Genomic DNA, 22,260 nt, shown 5'->3' on the forward strand with positions numbered 1-22,260 from the left:
GTGTAGACAAGATACATACGTTAGCTTATGTGATATGTGGAAGTCACTCAGTGCATACCACTCTGACATAACTTGCCCCGGGGCTCCATATTGTTCCTCCTGATCTTTTCTGCTGGTTCTTTCCTCAAACTTGGGTGGTCTCCTTTTGCATGTGATCACCAGAACTGGTGAATTCTTGAAGGAGACTTCACATATCTGGAATTCTCTCTCCCCATAACTGTCGTCTTTCTCAGATACTTTGTCCTGTGAACTCTAACCACATGCATCTCCTGGAATTTTTATGCATGTCAGGCACCACTACCCTTCATTCTTTGGATGTTCCAGGCTTGAAATCTATTGTTTCACATATTTTGTCCATTTTTCTAGTTGTCTCAGACAGTAGAATAAATGACTGCTGTCATTTCATCTTGGCTGACAGTCAAGACATTATTTTAAAATTTATTTTTCTTTTATATGGTGAAATACATATACAGAAGAGCTTTCAAAATATGTATGTGGCTTTTTAATAATAAAACAAACACCCTTCTACACATTACACAGGCTATAAACTAAAACACTGATAGTGTTTAGAACTTCCCTCCAAAGTTCTCCCCAGTTTCAGTTCTTACCTTCCTCCTTTGGGAAAATAATAAAAGTGAAATTCACATTTATTCACTTTTTAATTTATAGTTTTACCATCAATGTGTGGGTGCTTAATGATACTGTTTTTAGTTGTATCCATTTCTATACCATCTGTAAGTGAGATACAGTTCATGGATCCTTTTATGAATTCTTTTGTTCTACATTACATTTGTGAAATTCATCCATGTAGTTATAGTTTCATATTTTTGTTGCTGGCTTGTCTCCATATTTTTTTGAAGTTTTTGTTGATAGACCTTGGGATGTTTTAAGTTTGGAGTTACCGTGAACAGTACTGCTCTGGTCATTCCTGTACTTCTTCCCAAATGCTTGTGTGCCTCAACGGGAGTGAAATTATTGAAGGTGTACTCTTTATACATCTTCAGATTTTTTTAATGATGACAAATTGTTCAAAATGGCCAGACCCATTTACACCATCTGTGAAGTCTGTGAAAGTGCCCATTGAGTCACCTCTTCTACACTTGGCATTGTAAGGTGTCAGTTTTTGTAAAATTGGTAGATGTATAGTGGTATCTTGTTATAGTTTTTATTTGCATGTTCCCTAATTGTTAATGAAGTTGTTGAATATTTTTGATATGTTTGTTATTTGTCACTTTTTATTTTCTATTAATGTGCCCTTTTTTTGGTCCAGTACTGAGGATTGAAGTGAACCCAGGACCTTCACACTGAGCTAAATACCCAGCTCTTTTTTATTTTTGTATTTTGATACAAGGTCTTGCTAAATTGCTGTATTACCCAGACTAGACTTGAACTTGAAGTCCTCCTGCCTCTCAGAGTAGTCTGTGTGCTTTCCTGTATTGAAATTCTTGTCCTATTTTATGGTTTTCCTTTCACTCTCTTTAGTTTAAGACGGAGTCTCACTATCTGGTTCCAGCTGGCTTTGAACTCACTATGTAGCCCAGGCTAGCCTTGAACTCCCACCAATCCTTTTACCTCAGCCTCCCATGTGCTGGGATTATAGGTGTGTGACACCACACTTGGCTGCTTTGCACATTTTTAATGGTGGCTTTTCAGAAATTCTTAATTTTAATGTAACTGTGTTTATCACTTTTTCCTTTAAAATTGTCATTAAGAAAAATTCTTCACTACCCTCAGGGTTGTGGAGATAATTTTCCTCTGTTGTATCCTTAGAAATTAATTTCTTGCCATTGACATTTAGAAATTTAGCTAGGCATGGTGGAACACACCTGAAATCCCAGGACTCTAGAGATTGAGGTAGAAGGATCTCCATGTGTTTGAGACCAGCCTGGGCTACATAGTGAGTTCAAGCCTAGACTGGATTGCATAGTGAGACTCTGCCTCAACCACCACCACCAATAACAACAACAACAACACATTTAGAATTTTACTGCAGTTAGATCTAGTTCACTGATATACTGAACTGCATAATTACCTTTTTAAAAGTTTTTAAAATGTGTTTGCAGTGTATAGCATTTATATTCCTTGTGCGGAGTTGGTATAGGGACGTAACACCTCTCAATTCCTTTATGCATTTTCTTTCCCTCCTTTTTGCCCTCTCCCTCCATCTCTTGATCTGCTTTCCATTTGAAAACATCTATCTCCATGCTTCCATATTATATTTTATTTCACTCTTTATTTATATTTTGAGTGTCTCATATAAGAGAAAACATGTGATATTAATTAATTCATTTATTTAGGCACCAGGGATCACTTTGCAAGCACTTACACCACTGAGCTAAATCCCTGGCCCCTACCATGTGATATTTAAGCTTTTCTGTTTGACTTATTTCCCTTAACGTTATTGTTTGAAGGGGACCATTTTCCTACAAATGACTCAATTTTATTTTTCTTTATGGCAGAGAAATGTTCTATTGTGAGTCAATATCACATTTTCTTTATCCATCTGTTAATAGACAAATAGGCTGCTTCTAAGATTTAGCTATTAGCAGCTATTATGCTGCTATAAACATGGGCATGCATGTATCACTGTAATATGATATCCTGAACTCTTTTGGGAAAGTGCCTTTAAGGAGAATAGCTGGGTCAAATGGAATTTCTAGTTTTAGTTCGAGGAATCTCCATACTGATTGCCAGAGTGATTGTACTAGTTTACATTCCCACCAGTGATGCAGAAGTGCTCCTTTCCCCTTGAAGCCTTGCCAGCATTTGTTTTTGTTTCTTGCTAAAAGCCATTCTTTCTGGGAAAAGATGGAATTTCAGCATTGTTTCAATTTGCATTTCTCTGATGCTCAGCAGTATTGAGGATTTCTTTAACATTTGTTAGTCACTTACACTTTTTCTGTGCAGTGCCTGTTTATTTCACTTTTTCATTTCTTGACTGGGTCTTTATTTTGGGAGCTCTAATTTTTCTGAGTTCTTTGTACATTTTAGATATTAGTCCTCTGCCTGAAGAATAGGTAGCAAATATTTTTTCCATTCTGTATTGCCTGTATATCTTTTACTGAAGTGCAGTATCAACCCTGTCCTCTGTCAACTGGCTACCAATACGGTGATCCATTCTCAGAGAGCTACATTCTCTTTTGTAGCTCACTGTGGCTAGACAATATTGTTAATTACAGTAACTTCACAATAAGTTTGATAACTGGTAGGGCAAGTTCTTGGCTTCTTTCTCACCAGTGTCATGGTTTTTATTGGCTGTTTGCACTTTCATTTATCTCTTCGAATGGAGTGTCCAATTCCACTGAGCTACGTACGTCCCCAGTGCCTGACAGCTCACACTGATCGCTTACTCTTTTCCAGCACAGTTCTAAATGCTTTCAGCCTCACAAAATTTTATGTGGTTTGTGCTATTTTATTTTCATTTTATAGCTGATACATAGACATGCAGGGAGGTTAAGTAACGTGTGTTCAAGGCCACATAATACATGAAACAGTCGAAACATGAGCACAGAAGTTCACGCTCCTTGGCTCTGGTTGTAGTACTGCTGTAGGCTGCCTTCCCAGGTGACTCTGCACAAGATGGACAGAACTGAAAGAAGAATACTGCATTGTTTTCTTTTCACCATCTTTTATTTCAGAAGGATTTCAAAGCTTCTTTGGAAGATAAGACAGTGAGCACTCTTTGTTTAGGCTTTTAAATCTTTCACTTCTGCATTTCTCTTGCTTTGAGCACTCTGCAGATATCCTATTCCCTCAAGCCTGCATTTCTCCTTATATCTCCTGAGAACAAAGGTATTCACTTATTTTTGACCACTTGTTACCAACTCCTGTCATAATCCAATAATCCTTTAAAGCTTTATTTTTTGAAATCCGGGGTAAAGAGTGAGTCATTCATTACATTTAGGTGTTATATATTTTTTGTCTCTAATTTGGATATTTAGAACAGTTCCAAACCCTATCTTCTTTTTTTTCTTTCTTACCTTTTTTTTTTTTCAATATAACATTGCCTTTTAAAAAGTTCAGGGCAATTGTTTTTGCTGAATTCCCCTCAGTTTTTATTTGCCCAGTTGCTTCTTCAGGATTCAATTCAGGTCAAATGTTTTGGACAGGAGCAGCACACAGGTGATTTGGTGGTCAGGGAATCATATCCTGGGGTCCACGCCAGTCCTCCTCACTACTAGAAATGTTAAATTCAATTGTTGTGTTAAAGCAATTTCTGACAGATATTTCTATGGTAAAAGCTCCTTGTCCCTCTCAAATTAATAATATATGGGGTGAAATCTTGTGACTATGTAAATGTTTTTTCCTAAATAATCTTACACCTACTAGCATTGGAATCCACATAGGGTTTTGTTGAATCTGTTATTGCTGTAATGATTATAAAATGGGGAGTTTCGGTCTCCATGAAGCCTCTGTATTTATTGGTTGGAATTTTTCTGTGAAGAACAATTTGTTTCCACCGTGAGTTCCTGTTTTTTGATGACGCTAAGATACACTTCATGGATGCTTCCATTCAACGCTCATTCTGATGAATGCGCCAACAGCTGCCCCTTCACCCTGATTTCTAGTCTTCTGATGTGCTCCTAGTTTTGCACACCACCTTACTTCCTGGCCCTGCCTTACTCTTCTACAAGATGTTCCATGTTCTTGGAAAGTCTGCATGGTGTGATCAGAAACTTCAGTAAATGTTTGTGTTTTTTAAGGTGTATTTCAGTAAAACACATATTACTATGCATCTCCCCTCGAAATACTGCCTCTTGCTTTAAACCACCTTATTTCATCATTCTCACCATTTCTGAAGCAGCTCTGAAAGTCCTTTTTAAAAATCTTTATTTGGGCAGGGGATTTAGCTCAGTGGCTTAAGTCCCTGCCTTGCAAGCGCATGGTCATGAGTTCGATCCCTGGTACCAAAAAAAAAGTAAAACTCTGTATTTGCTGTTATGGCTTGTGTCTAGATGTCTCCCATGTGCTCATGGGAGGCTTTTTAGAGATGATTAGGAAATGTGGATATCGATTAAGGATGTGTGATACTGGATTAGTCTCCTAGATGGTTTTGCATAAATGGTTTCACTGAAGAAGGAGGCCCACCCTGGCTGAGCGTGGTACAGAACAATAATAACCTGGATGGAGTATAAAGGGACCGAAAGAAAGCAGGCTTGCTAGTACTGATTCCTCCCTTCCCTGCCATGGACTGTTTCTCCTCTAGGATGCCGGCTGCCATGCCACCCTGCCTTGGAGCCAGTCAACTATGGACTGAAACCCGCATAAATTGTGAGCAAAAATAAACCTTTTTTCATCTAACTTGTGGATGTGGGTATTTTCTCCCAGCATTAAGAAAGTAACTAAGATAGCAGTATGGTTGTAGCTGCCTTGATGTTCTGAATTGATTCAAAACATTTAGGTTTCTTGGTTATTGTGACTTTCAGGAAGAACAAGAAGTGACCAGGTCAAGTGAATAAAGATAGTGAGGATTCAGTTTACGAACCTGCCTTTCTGTAGTGACATTCACTGTATTTTTGATCAGACCTTTGTACAAACACTCATGAGAGGAGTATCAGAGCACGCACAAAATAAAACTTTTAGAATGAGATGGTAAATGCTTTCCAGGTGAGGAGAAGTCTTTTGAGGGGGATAAATGGCAATGTGTCTTCTACTGTCATAGATTTTTTTAAAATTACTAATTCACTGTAATTTTTATCACAGCTCATATTTAGTGACACCTTTGTGCTTTATACATTTCCCACCATAGATTTAATTCTCTCAATTTCTTTCTTCAGCTTTCTAGTTTTTCCTAATTTTTCCATTTACTTCAGCCATTGTGCTTTTGTTAACATACAGTGCAGGATACTTCTATTTTTCCACTACTGAAATAATGAAAAAATATCTAATTACCTAAAAATAAATAAAAAGAATAAATTAATAAGATCAATGTCAGGTAAAATCTAGTGAAGACAAAATATAATCTTGACACATATGTGTGTATAGATATGGTGTGTTTTTCATTTAAAATTAAGTTTACTAGTGCATACTAGTTGTATAGATTAAAGGACTTCATTCTGGCAGATATGTGTATACAAGAAACAAATTTTGATCATTTTCACTGCCTTGTTCTTTTCCTCTTGTCTAATAGTTCCCCTTTTCTTTCATGCTGTCTCTATTTCTTTGATTCCACTGATGAGAAAAGATAAGTAACATTTACCTTTTTTAGTCTTATTTCAACTAATTTGATAAGCTCCAGGTCCATCTATTTGCCTGCAAATGGCATGATTTCACTTAACTTGCTAGATGAATAATCCTCATTGTATATATATCTCACATTTTGCTTATCCATTTTTCTGTTGACCGTTGTCTACGCTGATCCACTGATTCATGGTTTACCTATTATGAATTGGGCTGCAGAATGGGTATGCAGGCAAGATTAAGCTTTCTTTTAACTTAAGAATCACAGGGTGTGTTTTCTCCAGCTTTTGGTTTTGGGAAACAGGGAAAGGAGAGCACTTCTCTCTTTACATTGTAAGCCTCTTTGTTATATATTTCATAATAAGCACATATTGTTCTTACAACTAAATAGCTAAAGAAGATTTTAAGCCTTGAACCTATCAAAACAAATTGTATCCTACCTCAAAATTATTTCCAGCAAATTTGAAGAGATACATGTAAAACTTAAATATTTGGGGAACAACAGAAATGAATATCCATCAATTAAAATGAAGTGAAAAAATAAAAATGCTTCAAGAAATTTCTACTTCCACATAGAAACCAATAGCCATCCTGTGCTTCTTTATAGTTTCAGTATCTTGTTAGGAAGTTTTGATAAAGGAAGTTAAATCAGTAGTTAGCTTTCCAAAGCATTCCAAAGCTAAGGTGAAAAAGTCCTTTTGGCCTGCTGCACCGTTATAATATCTTTGCTTATGTTTTCAAAAATCAGACAAAAGAGAAGAGGTTACTGGGCAGAGTCAAACAGGAAAGGATGAGAGGAGACAGCTGTCAGGGGGACTGCACCACGGCAGAAAAAGGCAGAAGAATGTGTCTGGAATATTTCTTACTATGCTGCTCATACACTCTTCCCTTTTCTGTCTGATCACAGGCAAGAGCATCTGAGAAGACAGGAACAGAGCAATCATTTGAAAAGGAAATTCTGGGCCACCAACTAGCTGGCCGGGGTCCTTAATCTGCACGAGAGGAGGGCCACAGGGGTAAGGAGAAAAGTCTTGGCTCCTGGCACTAACTTTGGGAGGACCTGGCATTCAAAGAAGACTCGTGATTTGCTGTGGAGGAACCAATCCTGGAGAAGCTGATTAGATGTCAGACGAGGAGCCCTTGTAACAGGGAAGGAAGGGTTAGACAACAGCTTAGCTCCTCACGTTTCTTTAATTGTTGTGCCAATTTTTTTTCCAGTTTAAACTCATATTTGGAAATACTGATTAATCTTTATGCTTAGGTTATTGTTTCTTGCTAAATTGAAGAGCTCTATTTTGTTGTAAGGATGGTTTTTTCAGAAGCATTGTTGAATGGAATAATGTGCTAACATCATCCAGTGAACTTCATCCGTGAGTGGTGAGTGACTTCATCTTGAGAGTCATGAGATCATCATTTAACTTAACTCCTGGGACGGATGGCTTAATTTAGTGGAGGCCAGAAACATGCACTCTGACTTCTAATTACAACTTCGGACTGAACCCAGGTAACAAAACTAACCCAATATTGACACTTTTCTAATCACACCTAGAGATGGGAGATAGCAATTCTATCTCACCTTATCTGTCCCAGTTCTTCTGGGCTCTGTATGGGGCACAGACATGATCAGGGATCTCCTCCTGCTGTGAGGAGCAGGAGATAGAATGATTAGGGAAAGGGCTTAGAATTTAGCTCAGCAATGTAAGCGCCTGCTTGGCAACCATGAGGTCATGAGTTCAATTCCCAGTACCAAAATAATAATAATAATAATGGCAAAAAGTGAGAAGAATTAGAATAAAACATTAGGGGCTAGGGATTTAGCTTAGTGGTGTAAGCGCCTGCCTGGCAAACACAAGGTCATCAGTTTTACTCCTGGTACCCCCCCATCCCCGTCTCCCCAAAACAAAATAAGAAACAACTTCCCAGGGAAATCACTGAATCAAACCCAGCACAGGCAGTCCAATCTGATTGCTGCTGCAAGAAGGATAAGAAGCAATGTTAATTCTGGCATTGTTCTAAACGGGCAAGGTTGCCGTGTAAAAAGCCTAGTGTGTCCAAGTCAGCTACAACTTGCTATTATCATGTGTTCCCTTTCTTTCTTGCTTTCTTTCTCTCTCACTCTTTCCTTCTCTCTCTCCTCTCTTTCCTTCGCTCCCTTTCTCTCCCTCCCTGTATGTACTTACACAATTACTCACTGTAAGACTCAGAATATTACAGACCACTTGTCATTTACAAATACATATAGACTTCATGTTTCTTTGCGCCCTTTGTTTTTTGAAGTTTGTGTCCATCATCTCAGGTCTGCCTTCTGCTAGTTTACTATAACACCCAGAGGTTGGCCACTGTGTAGCAGCTTGTGCAGCTTGAATTGAAGAAGTCTCTCATTCTGTCATGCCCGCTCACTTTCCAGGGTGATCTCCAGCTTAGATGTGTAGACAGTCAGTCCCTTCTGCCTGAGAATGTAGTACTAAACTTTAGGTTGTGTGAGACTTTGAAAAGTTTAAAATTCACATGCTGCATTTTGCCCTCCCTGTTTGTTTTAAGGTATTTCCCACATACTTGAGTAAATTTTTGTAATTACAGCTTGGTTAAAGAAAGGTGGAATTCCTTACCTTTATTTTCTTCTTGTCTGGCTGACAGGACCAGTAGATAATTAATTGTTGCTTTCTGTTGTCAGCTAGATTTTTTTTCCCCTGTAGCTGGGGCTACTAATTAGCATATTAACAATACTCTCTAAACTTATATAACATGTAAGTGAGCTACTTTCTCCACATCCTTGTCAGCATTTGGTATTGTCATTATCTTTACGTTAGCTATTCTGATAGATACACAGTAGTATTCTTATTGTGGTTTTAATTTGTGTTTCCCTGATAGCTAATAATACTGAACTTCTTCTTACGTACTTATTTATTATCTGTGTATCTTCTGGGAAATATCTATTCATAACTCTTGCCTCTTTTCCTGTGGGATTATTCCTGTTGTTCTTTGAGAATTCTTCATATTTTAGACATTGACCCTTCAGTGGGTGTATGATATGCAAATATTTTCTCTGCTCTGTAGCTTGCCTTCATTTTCTTTTCAAGGAGATCTTTTGTGTTTTCATTTTTACAAAGCAAACACTTTAAATTTTATGAGGTTCAACTTATCATTTTTTTTATTTTAGAGAAAATAAAACCAAGGAAGTAAAACACAATGAAATCAATCCAAAAAACCAGATGAGTGACACAGGACTTTAAAACTTTATGGAATCAACAATAGTTACCACAGTGCCTTTGTTGGCTTCCAAATAGCTGCAGATACCACCTTTGGACATACTAAAAATCGAAAAGAACGGAATAGAATAGAAACACCACAAACAAAACAGTGAATACAATAAAGGACACCAAAACAGCCAGTAGTAAATACATAATGGCTTCCATAGCATGTCTTGCTATCTTTTAAATAGCTGCTCATGCCATCAGAGTTAGCATAAACAAAACAAAAGAAAATAGAAACCCAACCCAACAAAACAATGAAAATGATATGTTTTCCGGGAGGGAATCTCCTCCCTGTAGGGCCAGGTTCTCGCCCTCCACCATCCATAAATGGCACTGATTCACAGAGAGAGGGTCAGGTCTGGCTCTCCCCATGCTGGCAGCAGCCCGCTCATGGCACTGGTTTTGGTGTCAAGTCTAAGAACTCTTTATCTTACTACATTCTGAAGATTTTCCTCTATGTGTAGATTTGTGTGTTGCTAAATATGGTGACTTTTCAGCTATTATTTCTTAAATACTCTTTCAGTTAAAACTTATTTGACTGTAGTGATGTAAATGTTGGATCTTTCATAATTTTCCCACAGTAGTTGTTTCAAGTTCACTGCTTCTCTTTCCTGTCATTGCTGCTCTTCAGGGCCCACTACAGTGAATATAAATATATATACATGTATATATTTTGTTTTACAAATTTCTCTTACAGTATTTTTTCAGTTTGCTATGGTTTAGATCTAAAAATGTCCCTCAGAAATGTCACATATTCAGAGGTAGGGCATCCAGAAAGCATTCGGATCTAACTTCATCATCCCCCAGGCCTGAGAGTGGGTGACTCAAGGTACTCTGGTCACTTGCCCCTGTTCATGCCCTGATTGCTTAGTGTCTCCAGGCCCAGGAGAGCTTCAGGACCAGAAATAGAGGCCTCTTGACTGGGCTGCATTGTGTAGCAAGGTCTTTCCTGCCAGTTCGGCCCACTTGCAGATGTTTCTTATCAAGAAAGGGGAGTTCCAGGCCCTGCGGGGAAGGGCAGGAGCTGCCCTTGCTGCCATGCACTGTTAAAACCTGTGGAGTAGGGGTGGCCAGATGTTGTCAGAGGGCTGCCAGATCCCTACAGGAGAGGAAGAAGCTTGCTCTGCTAATGTTCACTGCCAGCTTTATGGATTGGACATTTTTAGGGCTGGGTGGCTTCTTTGAGTTGGGTGGGTAGATGCAAGATGTCCTGCCATTGACCTATCCCTCTTTCCCCAGAGTCCCAAACCAATTCATCTTCTTTAACTACTTTTTGTAGTCCTCCTTCAGTTGTCTCTCATGCCCTTTCCAGACTTTATAGAGTAGGGGGATGTTAGGCCATCTTATCCAGCCTGGGTGTCTCTGTGCATGTTGCCTTCTGCTGTCCCTCTTGAGAAGTTATATAGGGTGTGGAACAGAAAGCTATTTTACACAGCAGCTAAAATCATGGAAGACTTACTTCTTATTAGTTTAGAATCTGATAATGTATTTGTAAGCTTAATAAATTGATTTTTTTTATTTCAAAGTATTTTTCACAACCCTCTTTTGTTTCATTTTTTTTATTTTAAAAAAGATAAAACCAAGGGAAATAAAATAGAATAAAACCAATCACAGCAAACCAGTGGAAATTATACATGACTTCAAAACATTATAAAATCAACAATAGTTACCATAATGCCTTTTGCCATCATCAAAATTGCTGTAGATAGCTTCGGACTTAGTAAAAATCAAATAGAAAGAATAGAATAGAAACAATAAAAACAAAACAATGAATGCAATAAAGGACTTCAAAACAAGACAATAGTAAATCCAAAATGGTTACCATAACATATCTTGCTATTTTTGAAATAGGTCCTCATGCCATTGGATTTAACATAATAAATAAAATAAAACCCAACCCAATAATACAATGAAAACAATACAGAACTTCAAAACAAGACAATAAGGAATCAACAGTGGCTACCACCCTCAGAAGGAGATCACCCCTTGATGCCATACTGTGTACCTCTGAACAGATGATCAGACCACTGGCCCTAGACAATGAAACACCAAAACCCCACAGGCATCCAATTGCATTTCATCTCGATAGCTATCATCATAGCCTGTGTTTCTCCAGATCAGCTGGTAGCTTACAGGCAGGGGTGAGAGGGCTTGGTACTTCTTGTTTGCCAGCCTGTGCACTGAAGGTGGCCTGGGTTTGAGCTGTCCACACTTTGGTGGCAGCCTGAACTTCTGGCTCTGGTTTCCAGACTGGGCTTGCTTCCTGGTGTGGGTTCCACAACCCTCTTTTGCCCTTGCATAGGTTTGAATGACTAGAACAGTATTCTGTGGGCTCATAGTATCCCAGAATGCCACAAGACATGTGTGCTGAACAATGAGAATTATTCTTTCCCACTGGTCCTACTCTGTCTATGTCTATATGTTATACAAGCTGCAGCCAATGTGCCCAGGAAGCAATAGCAAACTCAACTTACCTGTCATCAATCTATAATGACTACAAACATCATGCTTGGAAGTTACATACAGACAATAAGGCCTCAATAATTATCCTCTGAATGGGTGACTGAGTGGCCATTTATATTTTATTTTCTTAATGTAGCTGAATCTGTTTTTTCCTCCCAAATTGAGTTGGTCTTTTATGCATTATTCAGCTGTTGTGTGCCAGAACTTGGTAGTATGCTTTGGCTGTGTGTTTCCATCATTTCTTGTATTTCTCGTCATGCAACAAGTTCAGTCCATCAAACTTCTCATGAATGGCAAAGGTCACACACAAGTCAAGGTAGAAAACAGTTGGCTTTAGGAAGATGTAGTGAGACCATACTCAGAATCAGCAGTCAGTGAAACTGGGAATTGAGGAAGCTACAGTTCCTGCCTGCCCACCCTTCATCCTCAGGGTGCCTTCAGGGGTCCTTTACAACTTAGTACAAACATAGCACAAGAATTACATTCACATAATTGTCTTCAAAGAGTCTGAGCCTGGATAACTGACATATGAACTTATTCAGCTCCCTAGGGGCTCTCATTTCACCTCAAACAGACTTCATTTTAGCTGAAGGATTCTGGCCTTGCATGATTCAGTGCAGTCATGCCTTCTAAGAGCATCAACTCCTGTCTTAGGATGTAAGCACGTTGCTATCACTGCTTTTTCAGCCATGCTTCTTATCCATTCTAGGCTTATAAATATGCAAGGAGAATGGTGTTCATTTTCCTATCCGTTTTCTGTCCAGCCTCCAACAGTGTCTGGTATAAACGCCGTAGAAGTTATTGTTTAATAATTCACCATTCTAGACACAAGTGGGAGTGAGGCAGAATGAAAAATGTGAAAGAACTGAGGTGTCCCTAAGAACTTGCATCTTCAGTGAGGAAGATTAATGGGTAAATAACTAACAATAATGTAAGTCATTAAATAAATAGTAGGAAGGGATTAAAATGATCAGATCTGATAGTCTCCAACGGAGGGAAGTTAATTGCTATTTATGGGATCAAGGAAGGTTTTTAAAGGAAGTGGCTTAGGGCTGCATGTGGGAATAACACACTCCAGCACATGGGAAATTCCTTCTCTAGAGTGCATCTTCCTTTTCCTGGCTTCTATTTTTTTTCCTGAAAGGAGAATTTTTTTTTTTTTTTACAAAGTCTTCCTGTTACTAAGGATCTGCATCCTGCTCAAAATCCTGAATAGCGTTCAATGATTAGAAAAACAAGAACCTCTATGTAATAATAAGGAATCCAGATCTGGGTGTATAAATCAGGAAGGAAAATATTAACCAAATTTTCAACCCAGATACTATTCCAGGGCCTTTGGGAATCTCTCTGTTTTTGCTTCAGCAATTTGTTTTTGGCTCATAAGTAATCTCAAATGGCAGCAGTGTTTCTAATTAGATCTTAGTCCTGCTGACTGTGATTCATTTAAGGGTGTGAATACTTTTTTTCTTAATTAGATTCATAGTGTAATTGAGTTTTCCAGTGACCTGGAGAGATTACATAGACTTACATAGGCTTCAATAGTATGGTTTTCCCACTGAAGGGCTCTTAATTCTATAAAGAAGAAAGAATATATATTCCATGAAAACTGTTACTTTTTATCATAGGGTACGTTTCATAAAATATTTTGTTAAAATGCTACCAAGTTTTTGGGGGATCATCTCACTGATCTTCACCAGGAACCTGGTTGCAAAGATTGGAAAGAAACTAAATATATTACTTTTCCTTTAGGTAGTTTCATCAGCATAGAAAGGTTAAATATGTCATTGTTATTTCCTAGAACAGTGCAAAAAATCATTCCATACTGTGTGCTTAATTTGTGGCTTCAAAAGAGATTTGAAAAACTTTTGACCGTAATGTATTTTCTCTCGACTGTTTTTGGAAAGCAGGGCTGGTGGTTGAGGAGAAGGTGTTAAAATGAATTTCCCCCCAAAAGGAAAGGGAAGGTGGGGAAGCCAAAAGCACCTACGGCAAGCAGTTTCTTAGGCAGCTTCTAAACCTGTACCATCTTCATCCATAGCAGCAGAGCGGCTGATGTCAGGTGAGGTTCTGACCCCAGGCATGGACTGACTAAGAAAGAGCTATGGCATACATGACTCCCGAGGCTGGCTGTGTAGCTTAAATATTTCCTTGCCTTCTCTCCATGAGAAATAGTTTATGCCTCCTTCAGCAAAGCTCATTAGGGACAAAATGTTTATTATTTGTACTTTACAAGTAATTCTCATCAATTCCTAGTACTGTTATTACACCAGGCATCTCCTCAAATAGACTGTCATCTGCTTAGGGCTAATGACCAAGGCTTATAGATTTTCTCTCACAGGATATGGTATAAGTCAGGAAGCAAAGACATCCTTTTTTTATAAAAATTTAAAGAGAAAAAACAAAAGCAATGATACAAAAATTCAATGCAAGATAATAGGAGATTAACAATGGTTAATAGACTACATATTGTTATCTGCAAAGCAGTTGCTCAGATTATGAGATTAAGGCATGAAAATTGGTCAACCAATAAAAGCATAACATTTTTTTTCAATGAACTAATGGAAATTAGTAGTATAATTATTTTAGCTATATATATATATAAATCTCATTTACTCTTTCAGTTTCTTAGAGAGACAATATGATATTTAAACACGTGAGTCTGATTTATTTCATTTATGAGTATAGTCTCTAGTTGTACCCATTTACCTATAAAAGCCTCAAGTTTATTATTCTTTATAGCTGAGTAGTACTCCATGGTATAAAAATACCACATCTTTTTTAGCAGTTCTTTAGTTTATGGGCATTTGGGTTGTTTCCAAGATTTAGTTGTTACAAATTGTGCTGCTATAAAGATGGATACAGATATATTGCTATGGTATGATGTGTTTAATTCTTCGGAGAAGATACCCAGAAGGGGAATAGCTGGGTGGAATGAGACATCTAATCCTAGTTTTCTGAAGAATTTCCACAGTGGTTGTACAAGTCTATACTCCCACCAACAGTGGAGAAGGATTCTTTTTTCCCTCACAGGCCTGCCAGCATTTGTTATTGGTTGATTTATTGATAACCATTCTTTGTGAGATGAGATGGAATCTCAGTATTTTTTTGTTTCATTTGTTGAATGATCAATGATGTTCAACATTTTTTCACATATTTATTTGTTACTTGTATTTCTTCATCTGAGAATTGTGTATTCATCTCAGATACTCATTTTAGGACTATGTCTTTAAATTTTTCAAGGGAGAGCTCATTATTTTAAGTTCTTTATATGTTCGAGATAGAAGTCTTTTGTCCGAGGAAAAGTTGGCTAAAAGTTTTTTCCCATTCTGTGGGTTGTCTTTTCACTCTGTTGCTGATTTCTTTTGATGTGCAAAAAATTTTATTAAGATGAGATACCAATTGTTGATTCATTGAAGTACTTTCCATGCAGTTTGGGTTTTGTTCATGAACTGTCTACCTACCCCAATGTCTTCAAGATTTCTACCTACTTTGTTTTCTAGTAGATTTACTGTTTTCTTTTAAAATTTAGATCTTTGATCCTTTTTTATTTTAGTTTAGTACATGGTGGTAGAGGTGGTCTAGTTTTAGTTTTTGGTTTGTAGAGAGTCAGTTTTCCCAGCACCACTTATTAAATAGTCTATCTTTCTTCCAGTGAACATGTTTGTCCCTTTTATGAAAGATAAGGTTGCCGAGTGTGTTGGAGGTTGTGCCTGGATCTTCTAATCTGCTCCACTGATCCACAGGTCTTTTTTTTTTTCTATTGCCAGTACCATGCTGATTTTATTATAGCAGCTTTGTAGTATAATTTCAAGTCTGGGATTTCTGATGCATCTGTTGCAAGGATTGTTGCAAAGGATTGCCTTTGTTGCAAAGGTCTTTTCTGTTTCAAAATGAATTTTAGGAATGTTTTCCCTAGATCTGTGTGGTATGCTAATAGCATTTTGATCGAGATTGCATTTAATCTGTATGACGGTTTTGGGAGTATGGCCATTTTCCCAATGTTGGTTCTTCCTATCCATGAGCAAGGGATATATCTTTCCATTTTCTGATATCCTCTTCAATCTCCTTTTTCAGAGTACTGCAATTTTCATTACTTAGATCTTTTACTTTCTTTATTACATTTATTCCTAAGTATTTAATTTTGTTGTATACTCTTGTGAAGGGTGTAGTTTCCCTAATTCTCTCAGTGAGTTTGTTGTTTGTATACAGGAATGTTACTGATTTTTGAATGCTGACTTTGTATCCAGCTACACCACTGAATTTGCTTATTAAATCTAGAAGTCTTTTGGTGGAATCTATATATCCTTTTGATACATTTCATTTAAATTAGGTATAAGTGTTGGCTACTGTGTTTGTCTCTGGGTCCAGACAATTCCTATTTTTTGAGGACTGATGTTTCATCTGTGAATCAACAGACAAAGTCCCACAAGCCATACTCTGACTTGTGACTCTGATAGGCTGGGTAGGACACATAGAATTCTTTCTCTTACACATTTGGGATGTTGACCTGAGGGAGAAGAAAGATTTCAGTTTCTTGGCCATGAAAACCCACTTGATAAAGAATGGGAGATCTACAAACCCTCTGCTTCCCACATGTAAAAAACATTATGGCTGCCTGCTGAGAGGCACAGCTTCCATTCAAACACTATGATTTCCTTCTTGTACCAGTTAAAAGTTCTTTATCTCCTGGGAAATAGGTCCAACATTTAGTCTAGGGGTAGTGTAGTTCTTAATCCTTAACCTAGTGATAATCTATGGATGTTAATATACTGTTTGACCATAATCATTAACTTCATTCTATATAGAAAGACAAGGCATGATAGGAAATCTGTTGAGGGTCTCCTGGGAAATACTTACTGTTCTATGAAAAAAAAAATAATACAGAAAAGTTTTTCTTCTGCCTTGACCATTACCCCTGTTTCCTGCTTGCTGCCTTTGAATGGTGTGCCTGGGGTTAAGGCAGCCATCTTGTCATGAGGCCACTGAACAAAGAATGTGGGCGTATGGAAGCTGGTTAGAGAAAGAATCAAATGAGACTGGTTCCTTGATGACTTTGTCCTGGGCAGAAACATCTAGAATGTTATTTTGTCACATAATTAAAATGTTTTTATTTTTAAAGCCATGCTTTGAGGTTTTTATTATTTTATTTTTTTTAATTTTATTTAAGGAGAAAAAAAAAGCAGAGAAAGGGTACAAGTTATACAGATTTACAGAAAAAAATAAACAGTATGAAATCACTAGTTAATGGATTACATATTGTCATCTTAGAAATAATTGTTCAAGTCACAAAATTAAAGCTTGTAAAGTGGACATTCCAACAATGATACTGCAAACAGTTCTGTTCAATGATCCAATAAAACTCAGTGATATCATTTTCTATCTTATACACTTAAATATACATGCAGTTATATAATTTAGAGCACTTTCTTTTCCTCTCTTTTGTACAATGACAATTACACATTTTGGGTTTTGTTACTCCCACAGTTCTTACTACTTTTTTGGAAGGGAGTAGAACCAAATGTGACATAACAGAACAGAGTCAATCAAATCAAAAGGGTGGACATAATAGATAATGTAAAAGCATAATACAAGGTGATCAATAATGGTTACCATAATGCCTCCCGCTATCTCTAATAGAATTGCCTATATCATCAGTTATAATAAAATTGAACAAAACAGTAAATAACAAAACCAACAAAACCAAAACATTGGAGACATTGTAGGTCTTCAAAAGTAGATAAAGTCATCGAGAATGGGTGTCATAATGAATCTCACTATCTTCGCAGCTGTTGCCTAAACTTTTGAACCTGGTACTATCCAGCAAAACAGAATAGGGGGACATCAGTGAAAAACAAGATGGTGAGAGCAACACAGGGCTTCAAATCAAGATAATGGAAAGTCAAAGTGGGTTACTATAATATATCCTGTTATTTTTATTTATTTTTCCCTTAATTAAAAGGATAAAAATAAAAAAGTAAATAATGTAGTGGAGATTGAGATAAAAGAGGGCATAACAGCAAAACAGCGCAGATCAAAACATAACCATTTAAGCAGAATAGTGTTTCACCACAAGATAATCCTGACATAAAAGTAGTTACCATATTGTCTCTTTCCTTGAAATCCTTGAGTACAACTTTGTATACTGTAGCATTAAATATATCAAAACAATGTAAAACCACTTAAGAGAATGACAGCATTACAGGGTATTTAGAATCAACTAACAGAAAATGAACAATGGTTTCTGTATAATCTCCTTGTCTTTAAAAGTTTTTGCTTATACTATCGTACATAATAAAATCCAATAAGATACAACCTGTTTAGAACAATGAGACAGAAGAACAAAAGCTTGATGAGACTTCAAAACAAGATGATACTAAATCAGTATTACCTATTAAGACGTCATTTTCTCCAAAATAGCTGTTCCTATCATCCAATCTTCTCTGCCTCATTTCTGTTGAGCTCTTTTTCTGTCATTAGTTGTCAGTTTGTCTTCTTCATTTTGTTCTCTGCTCCATTCATTGTGGCCTCCCCGCTACTATTTCTGGATTCTTTGTATTTTTCTTTTTTTAGAATATCCTGCAATACTCTCTGTAGAGTTGAATTGGTGGTTGCAAATTCCCCCCAGTTCCTCTTTATCTTGGAAGCACCTTGTTTTTCCATCAATTTCCAGGGACAGTTGTGCAGGACATCTCAATCTTGGCTGGAGATTATTATCTTTCAAAGCTTGAATTATTCCCCCCCCCCCAAGCTCTTCGTGATTTGATGGTTTGTGCAGAGAAATCTGCAGTAATTCTGATGGGTGTTCCCTTGTAAGTGGTCTGTTTCTTGTCTCTGACAGCTTTTAATATTCTGTTCTTGTATTGAATTTCTGGAATTTTTATTATTATATGCCTGGGTGTTTCTCTGTTTGGGTTGTAGGTAGCCGGGGTCCTGTATGCCTCATACATCTGAGTATCTTTACCTTTTGCTAAATTAGGAAAATTCTCCTGGATTATTTCTGTGAGTAGCTTTTGTAGTTCATTTGTTTGTGTCCCTACTTCTTCTTTTATGTTCTTAATTCTTAAGTTATGGATCCTCTTATCATCTTCTTGTCTTTGTATTATTGCTGTTTGTTTCTTTGTTATTTTTAAGAAGTTTTCATTTCATTCTCCCATATTACAAATCTGCCCTCCAGTTCAGATAGTCTGTCCTTAGTTTCTTTCAAGCTGTTATGCCAGTTTTCGATAGAGTTTTTAGTTTCCTGGTAGTCCCTTTGAACCTGCTTCACGTATTCTATGCTTTCTCTATTTTCTCCATCAAACAATTCTCCCCTCTTTTTCTGTTCTTCCATTCCACCATCCGTTTTTTCTTGGGTGGTGCTTAGCATTTCTCTAACTATTCTGCTTACTTCTAACTTCAGGTCATTAATAACTTCATTCCTGAACTGATCTATGAGGCTCTCTAGATGGTGCTTTATGTCTATTGGTGCGGTGTCCGCTATTACCTGTTTCTCAGGATTAGGGGCCGAGGAGCCTTTCTTGTTGCTGCCTCTTCCCATATTCTTTGTTCCTTATATATGCAAGCTTATATAGGAGGCCCAGCTTCCCTCCCTGTCAGCCACAGCCTGATCGAATTGTGCTGGCTAGGTGTTCCCGCCCACTGCAGCACACCAGGAAGTTCCAGACCAGGCAGCCTAGGCGTGGGACCCGCCCCTCCAGGCCACCCTCAGGCTCTGGGATCTGGGTTGGGCTAGCCTACTGGGTCCGCCAGCAGCATCACGTAGGCTAGGCACTTCTCATCAATCCCGCTTGAGAGGGGGATATGTGGCTGGAGACACTGCAGCGCCCCGCTCCCGCAAGTCTGCCCAGTCCCAGATTGTCCTCCGCTGGAGTCAAACTGTGGTAGAGTGTCAGTTTCTCTCACTCACCTCACCACAAGTCAGTGCACGGCTCCCCACCCATCCTGTTTTCAACTCCGTTCGCCGATTCCCATTCCCAGAGCTTCCGTGCGTCTCTCTCCCTGCCGAGCCGATGTAGACGCAGCCGCCGCGTGGCGGGAAACCCAAATCGCGGCTTCCAATGGCGCAGGCTCCAGCCTCCACACTGGGGCCCCTCTGTTCCTGTTCTAGCACCAGGACTGCATTCCAAGTTGGTTTCTCTCAGCCCCGTTCGTTCCTGTGTCAGCAGAGCATATCTCCACCTGCTTATGTCTCCTTACTCTGCACCATTCCTGACTTCTGAGCCGAGTCTTTCAGAGAGCCTCTGTAGCTGCTGTTATCTGTCTGCCATGTTCTCCCGGAAGTCCTGAGGTTTTTGTTATTAGCAGTAAGATAGATCTTAGAGGATATATTACATCATCTAAATATTTTACCTTACATTTCATTAGATTCATCAATGTGCTTTCTATAAATGCTTTGGGTAACTACAGTAAATTTCTATTTGTGTACAGCCAAAGCAGCATTAACTTATTATGTCAGCTTTTCACAAAATATTTGGTTTTTCCCTGAAATGTAAGAGGAAGTCAAGAAAATGTTTATCCAAGTACAAGGAATAAACAATACTTCATATATGTTGAGATTCTCCTTTCAATTTTAGTTAACTCTGGGTGAAGAGAACAATGAACTCACTGACTGGTATTACACCCTCCGTTTTGCAAAAGCAATGAAACAATTAGAACAGGACTTATTCAAAAGAAAGGGTGTTCTTGCTAGTAATGGGAAAATTGCAATTTAGAGTTGTCACTGTATGTCGTAAGATGAGGGTAAATTCAGATGTATACATGTAGCAAGAACATTTCAAATTTTCATTGCCCCATTTAGAGGGATGATATTTATTAAAACTACAGAGACGTTTCACATCCTTTAACCAAGTAATACAACTGCAAAGAATTTTTCCTAGGGAAATATTTTGACAGATGTAGGACAGATGTTTCAAAGTGCAATAGAAAAGAAAACAAAACAAGAAAAAAGAAAAAATATCTAAAACTAAGAATAATTTGGTAAGTTACAGTATATCAATAAGAATACAGCCATTAAATATAAATACATAAGCAAGACGAAAATGTAGAAAATGAGATATGGTAGTTTAAAAGCAAAATATATAATATATACTATGATCACAATTATACATTAGGTCTACAAGATACAAAAAAATGCAAAATAATTTTGGAGCTTAGTGAAGTTAAGGTAAATTTCTTTTTTTTTTTCCTCCAATATCATTCTAAGGTGTTTTAGTGTTCATGAAAAACATTGTATAGGGCTCAGTGGCATAAGCACCTGCCTTGCAAGCAAGTGGTTGTGAGGATCTCCAGTACCAAAAAAATAAAAATTAGAAAAAAAAATATTGCATAAAAGCTTGTAAACTGTGCATAGAAAAAAGAGATTTCCCTCTCTCTAAACATCACGAGAAATTAAGACTATGCTTACTTTATGTTTGTTTATTCTTTTTCTTATTTAAAGAAAAAAGCAAAACAGAAAAAGGGTAGAAGCAAAATTTTAAAAAACAGTAAGAAATCACTAGTTGATAAATTATGTATTGTTAGCTTAGACGTAGTTGTTCAAGTTACAAAACCAAACCATAAAAAAGGAACAGACAATCAAACAATGTTTGTTTATTCTTGTGCTGAATAAGCTGCATGATATTTCCTCTGAGAACTGACAGCTCTGTCATCTTAGGAGACGCAAATGGCTCATGAGGCCTTAGCAAAACTGACGAGCTGTGTTCTAAGGATCACCAGGGGCCTTATATTCCTCCCGCAATGGTTTGAGCAGGTTACTTGAAGTCCATGAGTTAGAAACTTGATCCCCAAGGTAGCAGTGTGGGAAGATGGGACTCTGAGCGTTGCCTGGGTCACAGGAACTCTTCCTTCGCTGGTGGTTCATCCACCGAGCTTTTCAGATCTGCATTCCTGACATAAGCATGAGTTCAAACCTTCTCGCCACCATGTACTTTCTCACCCTTCCACCTGCACTGTGTTAAGACTAAGTGCAAAGCTGGCCCTGGACTTCTCAGCCTCATAAACTGTAAAAATAAATTCCTTCTTTATAAATTGCCCAGCCTAGATGCACTGCATGCATTTCTGGGAAAAGATCTCAGTGAATAAAAGTAGTTCCTCCACTGGAATTGATAGATTTTTGAGGAGGAGAGAATAAAATTGGTATCAACAGCAACATCTGGAAAACATTTCCATTTGTACTTTCAGATAAGGAGTGTCTCAGAGTGAACTTCCAGGAGAGGCAAACACATTAAATTATAGGTCTGCAGTTGTTTGTCTTCAGATGGTTAAATAAGTAAACACCAAAAAATTATATGCTTCTGATGCACACAATAAAAAGAGTAAATAGTAAATAATAGTGGTCCCATTTAGTGATGTGAACAGACCCATA

This window comes from Cavia porcellus, unplaced genomic scaffold (genome assembly GCF_034190915.1).
Source record: "Cavia porcellus strain 051 isolate PalLab524CR breed Dunkin Hartley unplaced genomic scaffold, mCavPor4.1 scaffold_14, whole genome shotgun sequence".
In the NCBI taxonomy this organism is placed as follows: domain Eukaryota; kingdom Metazoa; phylum Chordata; class Mammalia; order Rodentia; family Caviidae; genus Cavia; species Cavia porcellus.